Genomic DNA, 26,002 nt, shown 5'->3' with positions numbered 1-26,002 from the left:
GAGATTCACGAAGCAAACATGTTCGCAGAAAAAACGGAACTGAGGCTACGGCCGTCGTGCGTCCTACTTATCACATCGGGTGACGTCGGCAGTCGTCACCCGCAGACACCAAAGATTTTCCAAAGCAGCACAGCTGTGGACATTACCTGTCAGATATGGAATACGTCGGAGGACCCAATCCCCTCGAAAGGTTTTTTAAATTTATTCTAGTTGTGCACTATGTTGCAGGGCGTCACCCGTCGAGTGGCCCTAGGTTTACACCTAGGGCGTCTCCCATGTTTGGAACTGTTATCAACTGTTCCTGTCTACTCTTCTCTACTCTTTTCATTTTCTTTTCTTTCGGGGGGGCAGGAGGGAAAGGTCATCCAAGTTAGGGAGCTCATGGGGGGAATTGGTAATAGAGGGGCATAGTGCGCAAATAAACACAGGGCAGGCCTTTTTGGCTGCTCTCTCAGCTCGGAGTCTATCACTGCTTATGTACCACAATAGTACTCGCACTGTCCTGGTGGCACTCTTGAGTCCAGCAGGCGAGTGTAGACGAAGCACGAGGCACTTTGCACACCTTAAACCAGGGCACTTATCAAGCATGTGTAGACTCCACGATAATGGCTGACAATATAACAGTGGGGTCCCTAAATGTCAAAGGCCTTGGGACTCCATAGAAGAGATCTATGCTGGCAAACCTGATCCAAAAATCTAAGCTAGACCTCCTGTTCATGCAAGAGACTAAATACAAACAGAAAGAGAAGTACCCTTTACGAGGGAGGCAGATAGGTGGAGTGCTATGGGCCTCAGGACCAGACAAGAAGGGGGGAGTGGGTATTATACACTGCAAATCATTTGAGCTTTCCATAGTGCGAACAGTAAACGATCCTGGTGGAAGATTTCTTATAGTACATTGCACCATCAGAACAAAACAGGTTACTCTGCTCGGTCTATGCCCCCAATACCAAACAGCTTCGTTTCTGTAGGGATCTCTTTGCAATATTGGACTGGGACATGGTGGGCTCCCCGATGTGTGGCAGGGATTTCAACCAGGCCATGGACCCCACACTGGACTGAATGACGCTCAGGGTGGGAGCAGTCCCTCCTAGAAACCCAGGAGGGTCCAGGGCCATGGTGAACGAGTACCTGCTTATTGATTTCTGGAGGACGCGTAACCCGCAGCACAAAACCTACACTCCCCCAAACCTCCTCAACACCTTCACACGCATTGACCACTTCTTCCTGGAAGGCGACCTGGAGCACCTCTTGAGAACGGCTGATGTAGAACCTGTAGGTTGGTCTGATCATGCCATGCCTACTCTTTAGGGATTCCCTATTTAGAAAGACCCTAGACACTGAAATTGGAGATTATTTCGCTAGGAATTATACTGGAGCCCTCCCGTGCAGTACAGTGTGGGAAGCCGCTAAGGTCACGTTTAGAGGCCTCATAATAAGCCAGGGTGTGTCAGTTAAGAGGATCTGCCAACTCCGAGAAGTCCAACTAAAGAAGCTGATCAGAGAAAAGGTGGCAGCTCTAGATTTAGGTGGAGAGAGGGGTGAAGAAGCAGCAAAGGTAATCAGGGAGCTGAAACAGGAACTAGGAGACATCTGGCAGGGGAGGGTGCTCGCTTATCTAAAGTGTGTGAAGCAGAAATTATATAAAAAAGGCGACAAAGCGGACACCCTCCTCACAACCAGACTCAGAAAGCAAAGAGCAGACCGAGCTGTATACAAAATTAATTCCCCAGCCGGGACTGCCCCAACTAACCTCACGGAGATTACTGCCACTTTTGCTAGTTTTTATGAGCAGCTCTACACCTCCGATAGGCCCCAGCGCCACCGAGAAACTAGCAAGCTACTTGGCGAAAGTCCTGTTCCCCCCCTGGCAAAAGTCCTGTTCCCCCCCACTGCAACCCGCAGAAATGGAAATACTTAACGCCCCGATAACCAGGGAGGAAGTCGACCAGGCTATTTCCAATTTAAAAGCAGGGTCTGCCCTGGGCCAGGATGGATTCACCCTGACATTTTACAAAAGGTTTCGGGGAGCCCTTACCCCATTCTTGACCCCATTTTTTTTTCTTTATTGTGTACGGTTTACAAAAGAAACCTTTACAAACGATATCCTTAAATACAGAAAAAAAAGAAGCAAAAGAAAAGGAATCATACATTACTGTTACGTTGCATATTGATTTAATTTCATTACCAAGATTTAAAAAAAACATACAGATCCACTTATCCTTCCTCTATCAGTTAGTAACATAAAATCAGTTAAAAATTCAGTGCACATAAAAAAAAAAATTGACACAGATTTGGTGGTTAGAAGGGGAGAAAAAATATTTCCCTTTACATAAAAAGAACGAATTTAGCAGCAGTATCAGTTAACATTCCAAGGTTTGTATACATACATGATAGACTTGGTAGTATATAAAGGTGGAATTCATCAAACAAATTGGTCAAATGGGAGGGGGATGGAGATCATTCCGCCACAACGAGACCGTCTTTAATTTTAGAAATTGAAAGAGACTGGGACCAAATAACATTCTCTGTCCCCAAAAGACCGAGGGTATTGAATCTGCCTAAGTATATATCTCCAAGTCCTTTCAGAGCAGTACATTCTAAAAATAAATGGCGTGCAGATTCAATTACCCCGGGAGTGTGACAAAAACGACATAAAAGGTCCAAATCACTAATCTCCTTCCTTCTATAGAGAACTTCTTTAGTAGGTAGGAGATTCCATCTGAGTTTGAGAAGAAATGAACGGTAATAGCGGATGGGAATTGAGTTAATATAAAAGACAGGCAGCCTCTTTTCTTATGGTCAAATTGCAAATCACAGAGATGGGTAAGAATGCAATTTTTTCAGCGTATTACTCCAATCGTTAGTGAAGAGACATTCTTTAACTTTGTTGGGGTTGGTTAATAGGGTATCCCTGTCAGTAGAAAGGTCTGATAGAGTCTTGTCGCAGAGGGCACTAACTCTCGAAATAAATACGTTCGGTCTGGTGATCCCCGTGAGAAGAGCATCTTACCAACAACAACATAAAGGGTATCCTGTTTCGGAGAGAGCAGACCAAATTGTCAGAACTCTCCATAGAATTCTAGCTCGCAGAGAGACTAGACCCAATTCATACCGTATGGCAACTATTGGAACACAATTAGGCAGCTTCATAAATTTTCTCCAGAAGATACCCTCAAGGGTGTCCCAGAAGGTCAAAAGAACAAGATAATACAGTTCCATTCCGTATATTAGTTTTGGAATCACCTTTCCCTTGAAGAAATCCACTACAGGTTTGAAGGAGAACATGCCGTATTTACTATCCAGCTTAATAGATTGAGAAATAAGCGGAAGTATTTTCTGTCTAAGAGAACGTCTTAATTCAATAGCCAATGGTTGGGCCAGAATGAGGAATCCCAAATAGACAATTTTGTGTGCTCTAATGATATTTTCACCACCAATTTTCCATACTTTATTACCCTCTCTCCTTCTAGAGAAGACCATTGTTCGAGTTTTACATGGGTTAATTTTTAACCCATTAATTACGGCATATTCTACAAATTTACAGATAAGCCTCTGTAAGCCGACTTTGGTGTGATCAAAAAGGAGAAAATCGTCAGCGTAAGCCAGCCATGAGAGCCTGAGATCCCCCAATTTTGCATTTACCATGCCTGTACTTTCAAGGAATTCCCCTACGTCTGCCATGTAGAGGATAAAAAGGCAATGGGGCTAGCGAGCAGCCTTGTCTAACCCCAATACGAGTCCTTATCCTTCTAGAGAGGGTACCTTTGAGATTGATCCTAATATGGACCCCCGAATTCCCATACATTGCCATAATTAAAGTGAGTAGACCTGCCGGAATTCCCCATTTAGTTAGTTTTTTCCCAGAGTCTCAACCTAATTACTAAATCAAAAGCATTTGATAGGTCGATTGAAGCCACATAGAGAGAGCCAGCATATTTTCCCTGTGTTGAACTTTGAAGGGCAGTTAGATTAAATCCATTAAGATTAGTTGAGTGTCCAACCCTAAAGCCTGTTTGTTGCTTTGGGAGAATATTATTTTCCTTAATCCAGACATTAAGGAGCGAGAGGAGCATAGCAGCGAAAAGCTTGCAGTCCGCATCAATAAGGGAGATTGGTCTATAATTTTTAACCAATGACCGTAGACCTCTCTTAAAAATGGGAACAATATGGGCGGTCTACCAGCCCGATGGAACATTACCAGAATTAACTACATCTTGGAATAAGAGACAGAGGAGTTTAGCCCAAATTTCAGGTTCCGCTTTAAGTGTGTTATTTGTTAAGCCGTTGGGGGGCCCTTGATTTCTTAGTTTTGACAATAAAGCCTAGTATTGTCTTATAGTCAATATCAGGCTTCCAAGTATCATTAAGCACATGCTCCCTTTTTTCGCAAAGCTCTGGGCCCTCTCCGCCCATATCAAAATGTTCAGTGTAATGCGCGACCGATTTGTCCTCATGAATAGCATTCAACTGGTCGGCCACCGCCCCATCATCCTGGCCAGAAAAAATAGCCCAAAAAGCCCTAAGATCTCTTTTGACAAGGACTTTAAGCATAAACTCCACGTCATTTTGTAACAGACTAGATTTTCTGTATTTGCAATAATTTCTATATTTTTGACGGAGAGCTCTAATTTTTGTTTTTTTGTTATCCCATTCAATATCAAGGAGTTGGACCTCTCTAATAAGTTTTCGAGTGTGGGCCTTTTCACTGGCCAACTCCTGATCGAACCTATGGGCATGGGATTTCTTAGGAATACCCTTCCTCAGTGAACCAGAGATGATGCTGTGCAAAGCATTAAGAAAGCTATCAAGGTATAAGGTATTAAATACTGTGTGTTTCCAAGAGGGAGAAGTGTGATTAAATGAGTAAATCAATTTATAATTAAGTAGATTAATATTGTCAGGAGACCAACGTACCCCTGACCTTTGTCCCACGATTTTGAGATGGCATGGCCCCCCTGCGGGCAGACGCTTCATGGGTAAAAGAGAAGAGAATGTAACCAGCAGTGACCCGTGATCACTCCAAGGGTTAAAGGAGACCTTGACCTCAGAGGAGAGAAGGGACAGCGAGTGATCTACATAGACATAGGGCCTCATTACACGGTAGGCGGTGAGCATTGGCGCTATTAGCGCCATGGCTCATGCCGGTAACATACCGGCACCGCCTTGGCGGAAAGGGGATTTACCGCCCCATTCCAAGGTTGGAGGGGCGGTAAATCCCCCTTCCACCATTGCCCTTCCCCATTCCCATTTCTGCCCCATAGGGCTCTATGGGAATGGGGAAGGCGCTAATTACGGCACCGCAATTTTGCGGTGCCGTAATTAGCTCCGAGGTCCCTTAGCGGGTTGGATTTTAACGCCTGCAAAAAGCAGGCGTTAAATCCCCCAACCCGCAAAGGGACCTCGTAGTAAGGCGGTAAGGATTTAACGGTACCAGTATTTTACCAGTACCGGTAAATCCTTACCGCCATCCGTGTAATGAGGCTCAGTCAATGGTGGTCGATGAAAGACCTCTATGCCATGTAGGGCAGAGTGGAAGAGAAGCGTCAAAAGACCCGTTAAGGCAGGTTTGGCCTACCGAGTCCAAAGCGAGATTCCAAAGTCTACCCCAAACATATTTCTGGCCTTGACGATTGTCATCCTCCAAAGCCAAACCCATGTCGTCATAGTTGGCCTCGGAAGAAATGGAACAGTCGGAGTTAAAATCACCAGCCAAGATCAATTTCCCCCTGGGATGTAGGGATCTCCATGAAAGTACCATATCCGTTAAACATTCTAAAAAAGGCTCAAGGGCAGCCATGCCTTTGTGCCAGTATACATTAATCAAAAGGTGGTTAACCAGTTGATCCAGGGAGGAGGCCTCCATAGCTAAAACACCGAATGGAGTATCCGAACGAACCTTATCCCTGAAACCAAGAGAAGCCCTGAATCCAATGAGGAGACCCCCAGAGGCCCTCCCTCCTAAACTATGCTTAGCATTTTGGGAATGAATATCAAATCCATCAACAAAGGGAGGAGAGAGTAACCAAGTTTCTTGTAAGAAAAAGCAATCTGAGGCAGTAATCATAAGTACTGTCTCAGTATTCGTGAACAGATGAGAATTTCCCCTGGAATTCCAGGAACGAAAAATAAATTCATTCAGGACCTTAATAATGATAAGAGTACCAGGGCAATCAAAAGAGTGCTCATTTCTACAAACCTGAGGTGACCTGGGCCCAGTTTCTAGCATTCCCAATAACTCTGGGCGTAATTTGCCTCCGTTGAAGCTGTGAGGCTCTTTCTGGGAAATAAACCATAGTCAGGTTTACCCTATATTCTTCACACCCACCATTTTTTCCAGAATGCTGATTGGGTTGTTGCAAATTTGCTTCAAAGCCAAGCTGCATTAAACCTTCCCTTTGTCCCATTATAAATTCTAGTACCAATCTAGATTTCAGAATAATGTTACTCATATCCACACGTCCTTGAGTAGGAAGGAAAATCCTTTCCATGTCGTAACTAGAGATAAATGAGAGTGAAGGAAGTTGGTGGAAGATTAACATTTTTCCACGATTAAGACAAATGGGCATATCTTGACCCCATAAACTAATAAGCTGCAAGATTTCAATAGACTCTTTAACCTCGCAGAAACTTCAGATGCGATTGGTGGATGGGAACATGGAGGTGCGCATCCTTGAGGTCCAGGGAACACATCCAGTCCCCAGCGCACAGAGACTCGGCTATGTGCATGGGAGTAATCATCTTGAAGCGTTCCAGCCGTAAAGAGATTTAGAAATGACAGATCCAGGACTAGCCTTAGGCCAGCCTGGTTGTTCTTGGGTACCGCAAACATCCTGGAATAGTAAATGAAGCCCCGTCTACAAGAGGAACCGGTTCTATTGCCTGCATCTCCAAGAGCAAAAGGACCTCCCGTAAAAGAGCAGGAGACCCGATTCCGACAAAGAGGAGAGGATGATAGAGGCAAGTGAAGAGGAAGAATGAAACCCGTGGAGATTACAGATAGGATCCACAGGTTGCTGAAAAGATGCTTCCAGGAGTCCTGGAACAGAGCCAAACAGTCTCCCACCGGAGAGCTGTGTTCCCAGACCTTGACGTCCTTGCTTCTTGGTTTCATAGGCAGGGGCAGAGGAGAGGGAGCAGAAAAACCTGTGCAACGTCCTCTGCTGCTTCCTCCTGTTGTCCCTGGGTGACCTGTCAGGCCTCTGTGTACCAAGGTCCCGGAACCCATTGAAACCGGAAAAAGCGCAGGGCTTGAACTTGGCCCTGGCGTGGGACTGAGGGAAGGATTTCTGACCTGATTTGGTCAGGATGGCCAAAGACCTGGCGGTTTGAGTGGAGATTCTTTGTCAACTCATCATCGGTCGACGAATGAAAGGGCATATCCAGGATCCGCTCCTGCACGTCAGATGAAAACATTGTGGCATGCATCCATGTCATCCTTCTTATCTCGACCCCAAGGCACAGCACTCAGCTGGCTTTATCGATGTGGGAGAACGAAGACTCCATGAGGTCCTGCACAATGGCCTGGGCATCTGACAGACCAGCCTTGAATGAGGCTCGCTTGTCCGAAGGGAGGTCAGGCAGAAATTCCTGAGCTTGCACCACAGCTTCTGGTTAGCCGCAGCCAAGAGGGCCCCTGCGTTGGCTTGCCGTAGATGCAGTCCTGAGATGGAGTAACAGCGCTTTCCCAAGGACTCCAGGACTTTGTCCTTCTTGAAGAGGCAACTGTAGGCCACTCTCATGGAGGAAGATGACGAAGACAATGGTTTAGAATACGAGGCCGCAGCCACCACAGAAAATGGGGCTGCGGGAGGTAAGGACGAATGGCTCCCTGTCCTTTAGCCTAAACCTACTGTCCAACTTCTTGTACATCTGGGCGTTGGCCCTGGGCTTCTCCCAGACCTTTCGCGCCACCTGCATAACATCCTTCTGGAGCGGAATGCCAGACCAGATCAACTTCAAGAGGGAAGCGGGTTGGGATCATCCTGCAAAACCCATTTGATAGGCGAAAGCACCGGCGGGCCCTGAGCTGGATCCAAGATGTCCGCCTGCCTGGCAGAACTGGCGTAACAGGGGCCCCCACGGTGCAGGGGGCCCCACCAGCACATGTCCTGGGAGGGGGGCCCCACTGGAGGAAAAAAAAAATATTTTTATTTTCTTTTTGAATTTACTCTGCATTCATAAAGAAATTATTTATGTAACAGAAATCACTTCTTTATGAAGGCAGAGAGACTACAAAAAGTCTGAGGGCGCAGCCCTCCCCATGGCATGGAAGACCCTAGGCTGGAGGTCTCCATGTCATGGGGTGAGGGGAGCCCTATGACTTCAAAAAGAAATAGTTTATTCTTGAAGTCACTCTGACTTCACAAAGAAATTATTTCCGTTATGGTTCGCTCCTTAACAGAAATAATTTCTTTATGAAGTCAGAGTGACTTCAAAAAGAAACAACGGGCCTCATTACAGGTTTGGCGGTAACCGTGCCGGTGCTACCAGCAGGTTGCCGCCGGACCCATAATAATTTACTGGTGCCCGACTTCCCGGTAACACCGGGTGATTACAACCCCAGCGGTCTGGGAAGTCAGGCACCGGCAAATGGTAAGTCCCCATTTCCAACTGACTCTATGGGAATGGGGATCACAGAAGCACCGACACGTTAATAACGGTGCTGGTGCTTCTGTGAAAACTCTGCCGGTGGGTGCCGTTCTGCCCGGCAGGTCTGACCTGCCGGGTGGGACAGCAACCGCCCGCAGAGCTGAATTATGCCGGTCTGGAAAAAACGGTGCCGGTAAACTTACCAGCACCGTTGTTTCCAGACCGGCAAAGTTGTAATGAGGCCCAATTTCTTTTTGAAGTATTAGGGCTCCCCTCAACCCCATGACATGTGCATGTGTGAGTGAGTGGTGAAAAGGTGCACACTTAAATGTATGGGTGGCTGCCTGAGCGAGCCTGTATGGGGAAAGGGTGCACAACTAAATGTATAGGTGGCTGACTGTGTGAGTGTGTGGTGAAAGGGTGAACACTTAAATGTACGGGTGACTACCTGGGTGTGCCTGTATGGTGAAAGGGTGCACACTTAAATGTATGGATGGCTGTCTGGGTGTGCCTTTATGGTCGATGAATGCACACTTAAATGTATGGATGGCTGGGTGTACGTGTGTGTATATGGTGAATGGCGTGTGTGCTTGCGCTCAGGGGTGCAGCAAAACTACATTTCGGGGGCTAACCCTTCAAATATTGGGAGAGGCGCTAACGTCATTTGCGGTGGGGGAGGGGCAAACTTATTTGTTTGGGGGCATCTCCTTTATGCATTTTAATGAGACTATTCCTGTGCAGCTTCAATGTTACAAGCAGTTAACTCTCTCCTTTAAGTTTGAAAACACCCACTTATGGACTGCTGTGAGAATGAGTGGTCTCCTGTTACCCCTCTACCCTTCCAATCACTCCCCTGGCATGCAAGTATTAAACCCACATCACGATTTCAATTGCCTAAAAAATCTGGCATTTGAATGCAGGTACTAATAGTGAAATGCTTTATGTTAGTAATTGCAGGGCTCTTGTTAACAGCAAAACCCAGGTACCATTTAACATCTGTGTCCTGTTCTGTCTGGCAACTGCTCTGAAGGTCAGTCAGGTCGAGTCAACATAGCCCAAAATTTCGGGGGGGGGGGCGGGGTGGCTGCTGAATCACAGTCAACTCACTGGTGTTGCACCAATACTTGTGTTTAATGCCTCGATTACTCATTACCCCTAGCCCTATTCTTCCTCGTCCACGTGTGTATGAGACAGTACTTGTGTATAAGGCACGCTGCCTCATACAAAAGTACTTGGGTGGGGTAGAGGTACATGGAGGTAATGCCTGACTTAGATACCTGGAATCTTCATTTCTCCTAGTCCCACTCTTCCTCATCCCAGTACTTACCTATGAGGCAAAAAGCCTCATACGTAAGCTCGGGGACAAGGAAGAGGGACGTGAAGGTAATTCTAGGCCCAGGAGCTGATTTTGGAGGTTGGGGTAGGGTTGGGAGGGAGAGGGGATGTGTGGGGGGGACAGGATTGTGCAACAAATCATAATGGCTGTCCATGTCCAGACTAAGCAGGCATAATATGTGTTATTAGTGGCTAGAGAGGCATTTTGGTGCAGCCAGTCTAGTCATTACTCAGTTTGGTAACTGGGCATTTCTGATAAAGCAGTCCTGCTAAGTGAATTACCTGGCTAGACTGCCATTTGTGTGCTGCCAGTCTAGCCATTTCTTACTGCAGCATTGTATATTTTTCTGGGCATCTGTGATCAAATTATATGATATAAGTCATTTATAACGCACCTGTACACAGGTGTTTCTAGGCGTGACAAGACAAGTGAGGGAAGATAGAGGGAGGACAAGACAAATGATCTTACTAGGCCTTGTGTCATTCAGATTGTGCAAGTGTGAGAACGAGAAGTGCAAGGGGAAAGGGAGGGGGGGAAGTGCAAGGGAGAGGAGAGGGAAAACAGTGCAGCAATGCTCTGAGTAAGTGCAGCCAGGGCAGCGGGGCTCTGGGTAGTTCAAGGAGAACAAGGGACTGTAGGGTTACAGTTACAGCCCCTAAGTGCGTGGCAGGCCCAGAGGCAGTGCAAGGGTGACTGATCAAGAAAGAGTCTGGACTCAATGAGTCTCCGAGGGTAGCCAAGCAACCAGTCGGTACAGCAGACAGGTAGGTCAGGTAGGCCAGCAGGGGAGGGAGAGAGAGCAAGTAGAGAAGAGGAAAGTTTTGAGCTGCTTCCGGACCATCAGGTGGTCCGGCTCAAGTTTGAGAGGGGCAGGGAGGCTATTCCAGAGGGAGGCACCTGCAGTGGAGAGAGATCTACCCCCCACCCTCTGCCTAGAGAAGCATCTAAACCTTAGAGAGTTGTAGGTAGCTGAGCGAAGGGCTCGAGAAGAAAGACATTTTGGAAAAGAGCATTGGATGTAGTGCGGACCCCAGGCCCAGGAAGCCTTGTGGACAATGCAAAGGGTCTTGAACTTGATCCTTGCAGCAAGTAGTAGCCAGTCGAGAGATTTCAGGGCTGGAGAGATACGATCCCTGGGCTTGAGGCCAAGGATAAGTCTTGCAGTCCTGTTCTGGATTAGTTGCAGAGGGTGGACAGTAGAGGAAGGCAGATTGATAAAGTGGCTGTTGCTGTAGTCCAGCGTAGAGAGAATCAGGGCTCTGGCAACAGTGAGCTTCTGCGGGAAAGTGAGAAAGGGAAGAGTCTCTTTGAGGAGGTGCAGCTGCTAGTGGGACTTCTTGGCGACGTCCGAGATGTGAGGAGAGAAAGAGAGAGTGGAGTCAAAGATGACACCAAGGTTGTTTGCCTCACAGGAAGGCGAAGGAAGAAGGCCGGCCAGAGTGAGAGAGGGAAAGCAGGTGCAGGAGTCCAAATGAGAAGGATCTCCATCTTACTGACATTAAGGCAGAGATCGTTGGAGGCACAACAATCCTCCTGAATTGCGGATAGACAGTCAGGAATGAGCGAGAGAGGAGAGGAGTCCGAGGGGAGCCTGAGGGAAAGAGGAGTGTCATCCGCATAACCCTGAAAGAGAAGGTAGAGATCAGGTGGGACAAAGGGACCAAGCAGAGGATGAAAAACCAGGGTGAGAGGATGGAGCGGAGAGAAAGTGACCAAATTGGACGTGGGAGGAGCTGTCCAAGGGGAAAGAGGTCCGCCACTCAAGGGACTGATACGTGATGCCCAGGTTCTCATGGAGTCGATTGATCAGGATGGCGTAGTTGACTGTGTCGAAAGCAGAGGCAAGATCAAGGAGGATGAGGACAGAAGGAATGCTGGAATCAAGGTTAGGGAGCAGATCTTCACAGGTGTTCAGGAGAGCAGTTTCCATGACTGTCAGCTCTGAAGCAAGACTGAAGGTCATGGAGACAACCAACAGATTCCGTGTGCAGAGTAAGCTGGGAGATGGGCAGCTTTTCCAACAGTTTGCCCAGGAAACGGGTGATGGAGATTGGGCGATAGTTTGCCGGGCCGGCAGGATCAGCAGACGTCTTCTTGAGGAGTGGGTGCATAAGGGAGTGCTTAAGGGGAGAGGAGAACGTTTCAGTGGCGAAAGAGGGATTACAGAAATTGGCCAAAGCTGGAGCGAGGGTGTCAGTATGGTCCTTGATGGTTCTGGAGGAGCAGGGGAGCACCTGTTTGGATGATACTTTCATAGATCAGACTTGTCTAGAAACCTCGTCAAGTGTTGTCGGAGAAAGAAGGAACAGAGGTAGAGATGGCCTAGGGGGTTCCGAGAGAGGAAGAGGGAGAGGAAGAGGAGATGGAGGACAAGATGTCCTGAGTTTAAGTGGAGAAGTGAGATGACAGAGCCATACAGAGGGCCTGGGAGGGAACTGGAGAGGTAAAGACTGCAACAGGATTTACCGGTTCCTTGCAGATTTTAAAGAGTTTGGCCGTATTGTTAGAGGCCATGGGCTTGAATGTGTGTTCTCTTCTTGATGAGTGTAATTGCTTCGATTGGCATTTTGGCGCAACCAGTCTAGGTATGTCTAAATGTGGCCTGGCATGCTTTACTGTAACGTTATTACTGGTCTACATTGTGCAGCCAGTTGGACATGTTTTCATTGTGGCATGGCATTTTTAATAGCAAAGCATTAAGGTTCCTGTGCACTGTTGGTGACTCGCATCTATTGGATTGGTGTTACCCTACAAAACAATTGCAAACACTCTGGCTTTTTAGCCAATTTTTCTCAGAAAGTGTGAAAACATATTTATGTCTTTCTCCCAGTGCAATGTGCAGCATATCCCTTCAGCAGCACGTTTGCGTGTATTGCACAAGCATGATAATCTATGCCGGCCCAGAGTGAGGCGCGACCAGTGATTTGTTGCTGAGTTGGGGGGGGGCCTTCAGCATGGCTCGCAGGGGGGCCCCCACATTTTGTGTTACGCCACTGCCTGGCAGGCTCCGCCACATGCCGCTCCACCATTTTGAAGCCTTGCGTCACGCCCTGGGCAGGAGGGTGCAAAGGGCCTGAGCCAAGAGAGGCCTCAGACGAGAGGATACAGCTTGGGTCTTGCATCTGAAGTGGAGGCGTCAACCTCAAGAGATCACTCTGGTAGGCGCAGAGCCCTCAGCTGGACGGCCAGTAGATGTAAAGCCCTGACTCATGACCTCTGAGCGAGCTCCGGTAGGCTGGACGTCCTCAGCACCTGTGCCGGTAGCCATGCTGGGTCTAGCCAAGGGCAGACTCTTGGAGGTGGCACTCGATCCTTTACACCCCCCCCCGTTCCCCTGGGGTAGAAGAGGGCCACATTGATTGCCCTTCCAAGGACAGCCTGGTAGGGCCCCTCAGCTTGGGAGCCAGTAGCCTGGAAGGCCACAGGTCTGTCACCGGAGCCTGTGGAAGAGCCTTCGAGCCCCTTGTTTTGGGAGCTGGTAGCCTTAGAGGCCTTGGGCCTGCCAGAAACTGAATCCGAGGAACCCCGATCCATGGGAGCCCTGGGGAAGGAGTTGCTGCGTTGTGCAGTAATGCTTAAACAGGGTGCCTACCTTGTCTTGACAAGAGGTCCTGGAGACAAAGTCCTTAAGGTGAGGCAGAGGAGAAGTGTGGAAGATCTGACTCCACCGCAACAAATGATTCTTCAATGCCCTGTGACAGAGCGCACGTGGGGGTCCGAGGCCTGGAACAAGTGATCGCATGAGGCACAAATCATGAATCCTCCTGTGGCTGACATGCGCCGGGGGAAGCAAGGCACCGAAGGGAGGTGAAATAAGAATTGTAAAAAGAAACTGAAAGCTACAAAAAAGTGTCTGCACTGGCTGCCAGGTCCGACACCGTCCGTGCGGAAAAAAGTAACTGAGGCAAGGCGCCGCAGGGCAGGACCTCGGTGGGGCGTTCCCACGCCACTGCCTACTATACTAAATTTAAAGGGGAAGCGCAATGTTATGCTGCCAAAGGTTCTGGTACCGTCCCCATAATGGGGGACACCCACAAGGATGGAGAGGCAGGATGTATGAGTAAGAAACGCTGTTGTCACTGCAATGTTTATTGCCCCCATTTTCTATTAATTTTTTATTATGTTTTATCTGCTCTCCCCCTTCCATGCATTTTTCCCTTTTCCCCTTCCCATGCACTTGCGTGTTCTCAATGCCACTGGGCCTAGTAAGATCGTTGTTGTGTTCTCCCCTGTTCCCTTCCCTTGCCTTGCCTAGTCGCGCTCTGAAACACTTGTGTACGAGCGCGATACAAATATAATATCATATCATAATGCCTCTGGTGGAACGCGGTCTCGGCCAGCATGGAAGAGGTCTGTCGGCCAGACGATGACAGTACATGATGCAGCCGGACAGCCAGCTGGATATGGAAGCCTTAGACATGGCATTCCCACGATTCACAGTTCCAAAATTCACAGTTGAGATGTCTTCCAAAAATCCTTTGTTTGTGCCACAAAAGGTCAAGGTATAAGCAACATCCAGCGAATACAATGTCCTTTCCACCGGTGTGGAAGGGTTTAGGAAGAAGACTGGGAAAACCAAAGGCTTGTTGAGGTGGAATTCTGAAGGAACCTTTGGTGTAAAGGTGGGGTGGGTCTGCAGCACCACCCTCGAAGCGTGGAAGGACAAGTACGGCTGCTTGCAAGAGAGGGCTTGGATCTCCCCGACCCGCCTGGCTGAGGAGATCGCCATGAGGAAAGCAGTCTTCCACGAGAGACAACTTCAGTGGGGCCTGATGCATTGGTTCAAATGGGGGCCCAATTAGCTTTTTCAGTACCACTTTCATCCCCAAAGTGTAAGCAGGAGCCTTCAGTGGTGGAAATGTCCTTAAGAGGCCATTGAGGAACTCCTTGACAAGCCTGTGCGACCACAGTGAGGGCTTACCAGGCACCCTGGCTTAACCGTATATGGCAGCCAGGTGCACCTTGATAGAGGCTTGAGAATGACCCGACTTGGCCAGGGAAATTATAAGTTACTCACTGTAGTGAATAATGTACTCCTAGCCCATAGTCCCCTTTCCTCCATACTGTATGGGCGTCCCTCGCTAGGGACAGGAGATGAAACCTTTTTCACCAGAAAAAATCATCTTCCCCTTTAAATTTAGAGGAGTACTTTAGTCACTACGGCGAGTAACTTATAATTACTACATCCCTTCCCCTTTCCTCCCTACTGTATGGGCAATTACAACTGAATGTAGCCCCAGGGTGGAGAGTTGCCCCTTCTAGGAAAACAAGTTCCTTAAAACAGCCTGACCAAATGCTGCATCCAATCTGGACCTGGCATCCAAGCAGTAGTGCTTGCAGAAGGTCCAGGGCGTAGCCCATGAAGCCGCCTTGCTGATAACCTGCCACGTGACTTGCCTCTGGAACGCCACAGCCGTTGCCTTGGCTCTGATAGCATGGGCATGCATGTTTGTCAGGAGAGGCTTGTGCTGCCCCTTGATGGCAGTAACCATCCACCTTGCTATGGAGGCCTTGGAAGCCTGATAGCCGGGCTTTGACCCACCGAAAGTGACAGAGAGCCTCTGATTTGCAGAAACTCATGGTTCTGTCCAGGTAGAATTTTAGAGCACGCCCGACGTCTAGACAGTGCAGAACTCTCCGAGTGTCATCCTTAAGGTCTGCGAGGAATATAAGTAACACTATCTCCTCATTCACGTGACAAGAGGAGACCACCTTCGGTAAGAATGCCCGGTGAGTTCTAAGCACCACCTTGTCCTTATGAAAAGTAGTAGAAGGCTCCGAAGCCACCAGAGCTTGGATTTCACTGACTCTGCATGCAGATGTAAGGCCCACCAGTAGGGCTGTCTTAATGGTGACTAGCCTGAGGTCCGTGGATGCCATAGGTTCAAATAGTTTACGCCCCAGGGCGCCCAAGACCACATTGAGGTCCCACACCGGGCATGGCGTATTGATAGGTGGGTAGAGCCTGGTGAGGCCCGCCAGGTGTCTTAACCATCGGGTTAGAGGATGAGAAAACCAACTCCTCCGAGTTCCAGTAGGCCCCGATCGCTGCAAGATAGGTGTGACAAGTGTCCACCTGCACCCCCCAAGTGTGTGAGGTGTGCAGAGAAAGAAAGGACGTTGTCCAACGAGCAGGTCAATGTATCGACTTCCTTTGATTCAGCCCAGTGACAAAACCTAGTCCACTTGCTCTTGTACTGGCTCCTAGTAGCATCGCTCCTAGCGCCCTGTATAATGTCTAGGTTAGCCTGCGACAGATGTAAATGCCTTAGTGTGACCTGTTCAGGAACCATGCTGCAAGAGCTAACTTCTGGGGGGCGGGGCGGATGACCACACCTCCCTGCTGTGAGAGTAGGTGAGCTGGACCCAGCAGAGGGTGCACCGTGGCCTGCTCCGACAGACTGAGTAGTTCTGAGAACCATGGTCTCGCGAGCAACCACAGAGCCATCAGGATGATATGTAGATGCCGGGCCTCCCTGATCTTGCAAGTTACCCTGTGCACCATGTAAGTAGGAGGGAATGCATAAACATTCATGTTGTTCCATTGGATCTGCATCACATCACCCAGAGAGCCCAGCCCTATCCCTGCCAGGATGCAAAAGTGACCCAGCTGAGTAGAACCCCATCTGTCGAACATCCCTTGCAGGACCTGTTTGTTCAACTGCCATTCGTAGTTGTTCGCAGCCAGCCTGCTGAGCCTGTCCGCCTCCAGGTTGGACTCCCGCGGGAGGTGTATTGTCATCAAATGCATGTTGTTCTCCAAAGCACACTCACAAATGCTGACTGCCAGAGTGCATAGGGGAGGGGACCTGGTGCCACCATGCTTGTTGATGTAGTACATGCTGGTGGAGCTGTCCGTCTGAATGAGGATAGTCTTGCCACTGATCATCGGAAGGAAGTCTTTGAGAGCGAGCCAGATGGCCATCAACTCGAGCCAGTTGATGTGGGCCGTCTGCTCCTGACCAAACTTCATGGACACTGGCTGTCCAGGGTGGCTCCCCAGCCCACCAGGGACGAGTCTGTGGCAACGGTAGCCTGTTGTGCCGGCTGCCTGAAGGGCTTGCCTATCCGCAAGTTGTAATCTGTGCTCCACCAGAGGGGTGGAATGCCGACCAGTTCCACCTGGGAACCCTTCTCCTGACTCCAGGAGGCTGCGAAGAGCAGCTGTAATCATCTAATTTTGAGCCTTGTGTAAGGCACTGCCAGGAGACATGCCGCCATGATACCCAAGAGGTGTTGGTACAACCATGCCGATGTCACTCTTCTGCTGAGAAAATGCCTTGGGGCCCTCTTGATGGTTGTGATCTTGTCCTCCAAAGGGAGGACTCTGAGCCTGTATCCCAGATGAGGCCCAGGAATGTTAGATTCTATGTAAGCTGCAGCTGCGACTTCTTGAGATTGATGGAAAATCACAAATTGTGTAACGTATTCATGAGTGCGGAGGATGTGTAGTGTACTGCCTCCAGGGACCAGCCAGTCGTCTAATTATGGGTAGACGTGGTGACCCTGGGTTCTGAGGAGGGCCGCCACCACGTGCATTAGTCTTGTGAAGACCCTGGGTGCCAAATTGAGGCCAAATGGTAGAACCTTGTATTGGAAATGTAACCCCATGATCAGAAAGGACCGGTGGGGTTGCCAGATCAGGATGTGTAAATACACATCATTCAGATCCAGGAAGCACATCCAGTCTCCCCTGCACAATGTCTCTGCAATAAGCGCTGGGGTAACCATCTTGAACATTTGAAGGGGGAAAGGTTCAGGGTGGAATGGTCCAGCACAACTCTCAGGCCAGCCTGGTTCTTCTTGTGTATGGCAAAAATCCATGAATAGAAGCCCAGACCCCTCTCGGAGGGTGGGACTTCTTCCACTGCCTGGCTCTCTACGAGTGATCGAATTTCTGCCAACAGAGTTGCTGTCCCAATATGTGGTAGCAGAGAGGAGGAGAGGGAGGTAGTAGTAGGCAGAAGCCCGAGGATACTACTGACAGGATCCAGGGGGCCACGAACCTTGCACGCGTGAAGGGCAAGCCTGGCCCTCACCGGAGACTTGGGGACCCGGATGAGTGTGTCATGCCTTTTTTCCCCCTCTGAGGCAGGGAGACTGAACAAAGCCCTTAAGCCCCGCCTTGTGCTGTTTGTGGTGATGTTGGCTTTGAGACCGATCCGGCTGTCTGGACATTCGTTCCTGGAAGCCTTGGAATCATCCTAAGGTCCAACCTTTGTCGGACCGCTGGTGTGTCTGGCTGTATGCCTTAGGCGTGGCCTTCGTGAGGATAGATAAGGAATTTGCAGTGTGGGAACTGTTCTTATCAAGTTCCCCATTGGTGGTGGAATGGAAAACACTGCCACCCTCGAATGGAAGGTCCAATATGTGCTCCTGGATGTCCGGGTTGAACTTGGTAGCCTGTAGCCAGGCTGTTCTTCTCATATCAGTAGTGATGCAGATGGCACGGCCTGAGGCGTCTGTGTGAGCCACTGTGGACTCCATTGCGTACTGCGCCACTATTTTTGCTTCCGCCAGCCTGCCTAGAAGCATGCCTGAATCTGTACCGGAGGTTCTGGAAGGAAGTCTGCTATTTCCCACCAAAGTCTTTGATTGACAGCAGCAAGCTTAGCATCCGCTTAATACTGACGAAGATGCAGCGAAGCACTGTAATGTATGTTTGTTGATATTTATTATGCGCGCCAGACCCAAGGGTATCAGGGCGCAAGCAGTAAGAAGTCATACAGCTTAGTACACAGGATACAATAGTTACAAGTAATGGCAAAACATCTATTCTAGTAATTATTAGTGTATGATACATAGGCAGTGGTAGGGAGAAAATAAGCAAACAATATGCAGAAGAAATATACAATTATTTACACATGTGTCTGAGATCTACAGGTTCATTTGTTTGTATTCTGTAGAAGCCAAGTGATCATATTTTGTCTAAATTTGGCAAAGGTTTCGTCCATTCTGAGTGTGGTAGGTAATGAGTTCAAGAGTTGGGCTGCTTTAACTGGGAAACTGGTACCCCCCAATCGTGGATAGCTTAAAGCGAGGCACTTGAAGGCAGTTGGAGTTAACTAGTCTCGTGGGTCTAGTAGAGGTTTTTCTGGAGAATCTTTCTTTTAGATAATGTGGTGCCTTGTTTAGGCTTTTGTGGACGAGGAAGGCAGTTTTCAGTTTGATTTTCTCCAGAGTGGAAAGCCACTTGCATTTTCTTCTAGTTTCAGAAATATGTTCTTTCCTAGAGATATTAAGTGAAGCTCTAAGGGCATTGTTTTGGAGTATCTGAATCTTGTTGGTAATATATTTATAGTGCATTACAGTAGTCTAGTCTAGATAAGATGAGAGCTCTAGCTAGGGTTAAGCAACTGTTGGATGAGAGGAAATGTTTGCTAGCTCTAATTAGTTTGCATGTGTATGCTGTTGAGGAGGCCAGGGAGTTTACCCGTTTTGTGAATGTTAGGGTGGAGTCTAAGTAAAAACCTGATGTTTTTACTTCTTTGGCAACTTTGATAAGGTTTCCATCAATGGTGAATGAGGAGTAGTTTGTGGAATGTCTAGTAAGAAGAGATGCGGATCCATCCCAGGATGAGCAGCTCTGTTTTGTCATCATTCAGACAGAGGCCGGGAGTGGCCATCCATGTCTGAACAATGCTGTAAACTTTATTCACCAGTGCTGAATACTTGCAGTAGTCACCGGTGAGTGGTAGGAGGATCTGGGTATCATCTGCGTAGTTAGTGTAGGTGATACCCAGACGGTCCAACTCATCAAACAGGGGCTTGGTGAATATATTATACAGGGTTGGGGAGACACAAGAGCCCTGTGACACCCCGCAAGTGATGGGGTCCGCGGCTGCATAGAGTGAGAAGACCCTCATGGTTCGGTCACTAAGGAAGGATTGTCTCCACGTTATGGCCTCACTGGAAAAGTGGGTGGCCGAGTCCAGGTGGCTACATAGGACGTTGTGGTCCACCAAGTCGAAAGCCGCTGACAAGTCCAGGAGGAGGAGTAGTGCAAGCTTTCCAGTGTCTCTTAGATTGTCTATTTGGGCTTTAATATCAATAATAGATCTTTCCGTATGCTTCCAAGTCCTTCTCCTCCTTACCCAGGAGTGCCGAGGCTGAGGTAGCTGAGGATGATTGCTGCTTGGAGAAGAGTTAGGCTGCGGCGATCACCGAGAAGTGTGGCTGAGGGTGTGACAACAGCAAGAGTGGATCCCCTCCAATTGCCTGTACTTGGCATCGAGGCGCTGTTGGTAGGCTGCGCCAAATGAGGTTTAAGCCATCCTTTTATGGCCAGTGCCACAACGTCCTTTTGCATTGGAATCCCCGTTCTAGCCGATATGATAGTTTATATAGCGCCTATACACAATGTGTTTCAAAGCGCTTCAAGGCAAGGGAGGGAACAAGGGAAAATACAATGACATTCTTACAGGCCATGAACAGTAAGGATGTGAAATTAACTATCGTACTCGGCCTGATGACATTTCAGAAAGTGCTGGATGGGGAATGGGGGGGACAAGTAAGGGGAGGAGGATAGACAGATGAGGTTGCTATCATACTAGGTCCAGGGGACAATTCTGCTAGAGTAAGTGCATAGAAGAAAGTAAGGGGAGGAGATAGGAAAAGGGAGAGGAGGAGAGAACAGAGTAAGCAGTCAAAAAGAGTGGAGAAGCAAGAGGGGAGAGCGAATACAATTGCAGAAGTCAGTAACACATAATGTTGCAAGCCAGGATACAAGATGAAGATGGGAACAGCAGGATTCGGAGCCACCATGAATACAAGATGCAAAGGAAGTCCAGCATGAGAGTGGAGTAAGGGTGACACACCGTGAATCAATGAAGTTCATAAAAGTCAAATCCAGTATTGGCCACAAGACGGTGATGGTGAAACCAGATTGCATCAGGACAGACTCCTGCAGAAGTAGGCTGGAGGGGGTGGGTGGCAGGGTAGAAGAATCAAGCAAAACTGGTAGCACCTGTGTGCGAGAAGGGGGGGGGGCGCACAAGGGAACATCACGGCGGACTAGAAGGGGTGGGGATGGCCTGAGGGGACAGAGGGCATAAACACATGTTGGTGCATGCTTACCTGCTGTCTGAGCAGGGAGTCAGGCCCTGGGTCCTCCTGGTCCAGATAGATCCAAACAGGAATTGCCCTTTTCTTTGTCTGCCCTTCGCTTCAGACACCCTTGATCCAAGAGTTAAGAGCAGGAAGGAAGAGGCAGGGCTAAGAAGGTGGGTGGTGCTTAGGCCAGGTGACCTAGACCCACTTTACATGCTCCCCACCTGCAAAGGAAAAGAGGCTGGAGGGCTCCTTTAGTAGGGAAAAAGCGGCAACCAGGAAGGCACCAGAAGGGTGGGGCTTAGGCCGAGGGGTGTAGAGTGAGGACCTCTTCCAAGAACCCTGCCTACGGTTATTCAACCTCGGGTTGTGGAAGACCCAAGTATTCGGCTAGACCTGCCAGCCGTTCATGAAATGCCTTGGCCGACGTCGGGGTCCTCCTCATCGGTGTCCACCAATGTGTTCTGTTGGTCAGGTGCAGCTGGAGGAGGGCTGGCAGCCGAGGGCTGAGGTGTACAGAGGCTGCTGTGGAGGCTGATACGCAATGGCCTGGACTGCAGGAGGCAGGGGGGCCAGTACAGTGGGAACAGGCATGGCCAGCTGGGGTTGCACGGGGGCCTGAGGCACTGGAGCCACGGGTGGAGGCACCATGGCTGCTAGCGGCAGACCTGAAGGGAGCACATCCCTGATCACATCCTCGAGGATGACGCACATCTGTGGAGACCTCATAAGCGTGAGAAATTATTCAAAAAAGTTGCCCTCAGGCCGATGTAGCGCTTGGAGGTGCGGGTGCAGGCGCAGGGCACTGAGGTTGCTGAGACCTGGGCACACTCTGCCTTGCTGCATGCGTGGTGTATCTGCCCTGCGATGCTGAAGGATATGCTGTAGGTCACATGCCTGGTGAAGACCAATACCACCTGCAAACTCATTCCCCTACCTGCTCACCGAAGGGGGATTGTGTCGGACGAGCAGCCATTTTGTCTGACATGGTGGCCATTTTGTCAGGCTGCATGCCATGTGTCTGTGTCGTGGCGCTTGATGTGCTGGGCCTGGCCTTTTCCTGGACTCTTGGCTGTGGAGGTTGAGGCCTATCCTGCAACTCCAGCCAGAGAGACAGTGTGCCCTCAGCTGTGATGCTGGTTGTGCTGCGTACAGGCATCCCCTCAGACATCTGTCCGGTACTAGGGCATAGCCCCTCGGGTGGAGACCTGGTAATAGAACCTCCCTGTCCCTCAACAACGTCACCAGTTGGATCTCCCAACCCCTCTGCCTGGCAGCCAGCAGCTGAAACAGCATTGGTACCTGTGTTGGTGCTAGTACCCGACTGGTCCCTTCCGCTCAGAAGTTTCCTGGGAAAGGAGTCGCCCTTGTGAGGTGCGGATGGAAACAGTGGCCCTACCTTGGGCCTTGACTTGTGTCTGATGAAGTCCTTCAAGTCCTCTGAAGAGCTCTCTCCACCAAGCTAAACTGTTCTTCGGAGCATGCGGTGTAAGCGCGTCACACGCAGTACAACACTCCCAGCTGTGATCGGGGCCAAGGCAGTGGAGGCAAAGAGCGTGGGGATCGGATGTAGGGAAGAGACCCTCGCAGGCTGTACACCTGCTGAATCCCGATGATGACAACATGTGCCTGGGAGGAGCGTGGCACCAGAGGACAGAGGTATCTGAATAAAAGACAAAGACAGAAGACAAAAATACTTCTCTGGGGAAGAGCGCGTGGAATTACTAGGCAGAGGCCTAACGTCGACGCGGAAAAGGGGAGTGAGGAGTGGCGCCGGTGGGCGGAGTCATGGAAGCACATGCTCCCAGGCACCTCTAAATCTAAAGGGGAAGAAGATTTTCTTTCTGGTGAAAAAGGTACCGTCTCCCGTCCCTAGCGAGGGACACCCATACAGTATGAAGGGGACGGGACGTAGGAGTAAGAAGGTATGCAAGGAGCTGCAGAGCTGTGACATGCAGCGGCATACTTTTCTGAGTCCTGTACCACACTGAAGTTTTTCCATTTATGGCTGTAGCACAACGTAGAGGAAGCAGTGGCCTTGGCTAGGATCCTCTAACATTCCAGCAGCAGGGAAAAATGCCCCAACCGTAGGGCTACAGGAGACAGGCTGTGAGGCTCAGAAACACTGGGTCGTGGTGCAGCATTTCGCTGGCTAGATCGGAAAGGGGAGGTAGCCGGATGGACAGAGCCACTGACAGATGGAGCAGGTCCGGGTACCAGATCTGTCAGGGGCATGACAGAGCTATGATTATCAGCAGCAAAGACAATGAGTGTGTTGAACACTCGTAGCAGGAGCGGGATTGGACGGAAAGCCTACGGGAAGAGCCCCTCCCATGGGAATAAGAAGGCATCCCTCATGCTAGTCGGTTCAGAGAACCTACTGGCGATCCTCTAGCACTTGAATTTGCTGCTGAAGAGATCAATCTGGGGTTGACCCCACTTGCGGAAGAGATACTTGATCCTGACGAAGTTCTCATTTGTGTCAGGAACACAGCTCCCTGCTGAGCAAGTTTGCAATGGTGCTCTTGGTGCCTACCAGGTGAAATGGGATGAGGAACATGTCCCGAAGAATGGCCCAGTGCCACAGGGTCTGGGCTTCCAGGGAGAGTGCAAGGGAGCATGCCCCGCCCTGCTTCCGAATGTAGAACATGTTGTTGATATCCTCACTTTAAACATAAATGGTGGCGTCCTACCACGTACAGTTTATTTACAAATATTTTATGTAAATAATACTAATTTTCTCACGTGTTATATTTTAACAGGCGCTGCTCTGTATTAACTGTTAAAGTGAGAGATAGAAGAGCAAAAACTGAGTTCACTTAGCTTTTAAATATCGAAATGATGCAGTATTCACTCAAAGTTTTAAATTCTGAATTGTTCTTGTACTTTTTATATAAAACTTTCAGTGCATATCAAAGTGTACAAACAAGTGAGCAAACATACATAGTTACATATAAAAGGTGTAACCAATTTCAATACATTATGTCCTTATAGACCAAGTGGCACAAATATCACTGCATTCATTGTGGCAAGGATCACTTCAAAGGCAAGAAAAATAATTTTGAAAGCTTGCATTAATATGTCTTTTTTCTTTTTGAACACTAAATGGTCAAAATAGCCAGGCGGGAGGATGACCTAGTCATCGGTCTACGTCTAGATGTGAATCAACTGTAAAATAGGGACTGCTGAAACACTCAAGGTGTTCTGTGACGTTTCGGCAAGTTTATCAGTTAGCCTTCATCTTGGGCCAAGACCTGGGTCTACCTGGTCCAATTCACTCTTCAAAGGGTCTTCCTGAGGAGGGGAAAGCAGATGATAGAGTATTGTTTATTTATTTGGTAATGTGCGCCAAACCCTTGGGTAGACGGGCGCAAACAAAAATAGGAAATCTTAAAACTTAGTTACAGTACAAGGTAGCAATAGATAGAGCAGTGATTGCAGTAGGAACATGATACAAGGTACAGGATAAATTAAGTACATAACAATGGTCTAGGTAAGTCAAAGAAGGTATGGAAAAGGCGTGGTTTGTCAGTTAGGTGTCTTTAGTATGTAGCCAGTTGAGTATCTTATGTCTGAATTTAGGGTAAGGTTGTTCAAGTCTAAGGTCAGCTGGTAATTTGTTCCAACATTGTGCAGCTTTAACGGGAAAACTAGTCCCTCCTGCTGTAGAGCGTTTAAACCTAGGAATCTTCAGCATAAATGAATTGGCAAATCTCGTAGGGCGGGGGCATGTTCTCCTAGTTGTATATTGTATATTAGCGGTGCAACCAGCCGGTGTTACTAGCCTTGGGTGCTGCGCTACATCTGTAGTATTTTTTCCATGGGCGCAGGAAAAGGAGCTGTTCAGATCAGCAAGCATAGAAAAGATGGTGTCTGTGGTGTGGAGCTTGGTTTCACAGTGGGATTCCAAACCAAATGAGTTGGGAGGAGTTGTATAGAAGACTTTAGGGCTTGTCAGCCTCTCAAGGATCCATGGTAGCTTCCCAGGGAACCGAGAACTTGTGCGCTGAATAAATACAGCGGGTTCGGAATCTGCAGCGAAAAATGGATGTAGAGTCCACACCTTGGTGTCGGAGAAACAACTAAGGCTAACTGCTACGCCTGTGCCTGTCCCGACCAGAGTCCTCCAAGGTGATTGGACAGAAGCCCTTCCACGCCAAAGCGTAAGGCGAGGGACCCTTCAGGCCCAAGATGTCAGCCGACGCCACACCACACTGGCTCCTGTGGTGAGGTACCGCCACACACTGACACAGGTAAAGGTACAGACGCTACTGCGACCCATACCAATGAGTCTGATGACTATATACCGGCAGACAGGGAGCTGCTGTGTGCCGACAAGCCCACCAGGGCCTCGCCACTGGTGTGGTCGGGTCTTTTTAATGCCATGATCTTGAGGGCCGTTGCTCACTTCAATTTGGCACCCAAGGAGAGGACAAAGAACAAGTTACTTACCCCTGGTAACGTTCTTTCTACTGGATGTTCTTCCCACGTATTCCTTATCTTTGATATTTCATATCCAGCTTTGCTGCTTCTGAAAAATTCTCACTGGGGGCGCTGTGACCGATACCTGTCGACTCGATGTCCCTCGGAGGCCTCTGTCTAGATGTCGACGTCACCGAAGGTATATGTAGCACACACAGCGCCCGTTGGCTTCTGTCCCGTTTCTACGAGTGAAGGATTTATCTTGTACCTGACAGTTACTCCTCCTGAGAGAGCGCAGAATGTAATCGCAAGGGAAATTCTACAGCGAGGTAGGTCGGGAGGGGCGATAAGGAATACGTGGGAGGAACATCTAGTCGAAAGAACGTTACTAGGGGTAGGTAACTTGTTCTTCGAATGGATTGTGACCTCCGACGTATTCCTCATCTTTGATACACTCCCAAAGCAGTTTATAGTATTTGGAGGAGGGAGTGAGAATTTTATATGACCCATGAATGGTTTTCATGGACGTGTGTGCACAGAATGCAACAATGACCTGAATATGAGTCTACTATAATGGTTAGTGAAGATGTGTACAGACAGGCA

This window comes from Ambystoma mexicanum, chromosome 1q (genome assembly GCF_040938575.1).
Source record: "Ambystoma mexicanum isolate Mex_15411 chromosome 1q, UKY_AmexF1_1, whole genome shotgun sequence".
NCBI classification, from domain to species: Eukaryota; Metazoa; Chordata; class Amphibia; order Caudata; family Ambystomatidae; genus Ambystoma; species Ambystoma mexicanum.
This window is presented reverse-complemented; position numbering follows the sequence as displayed.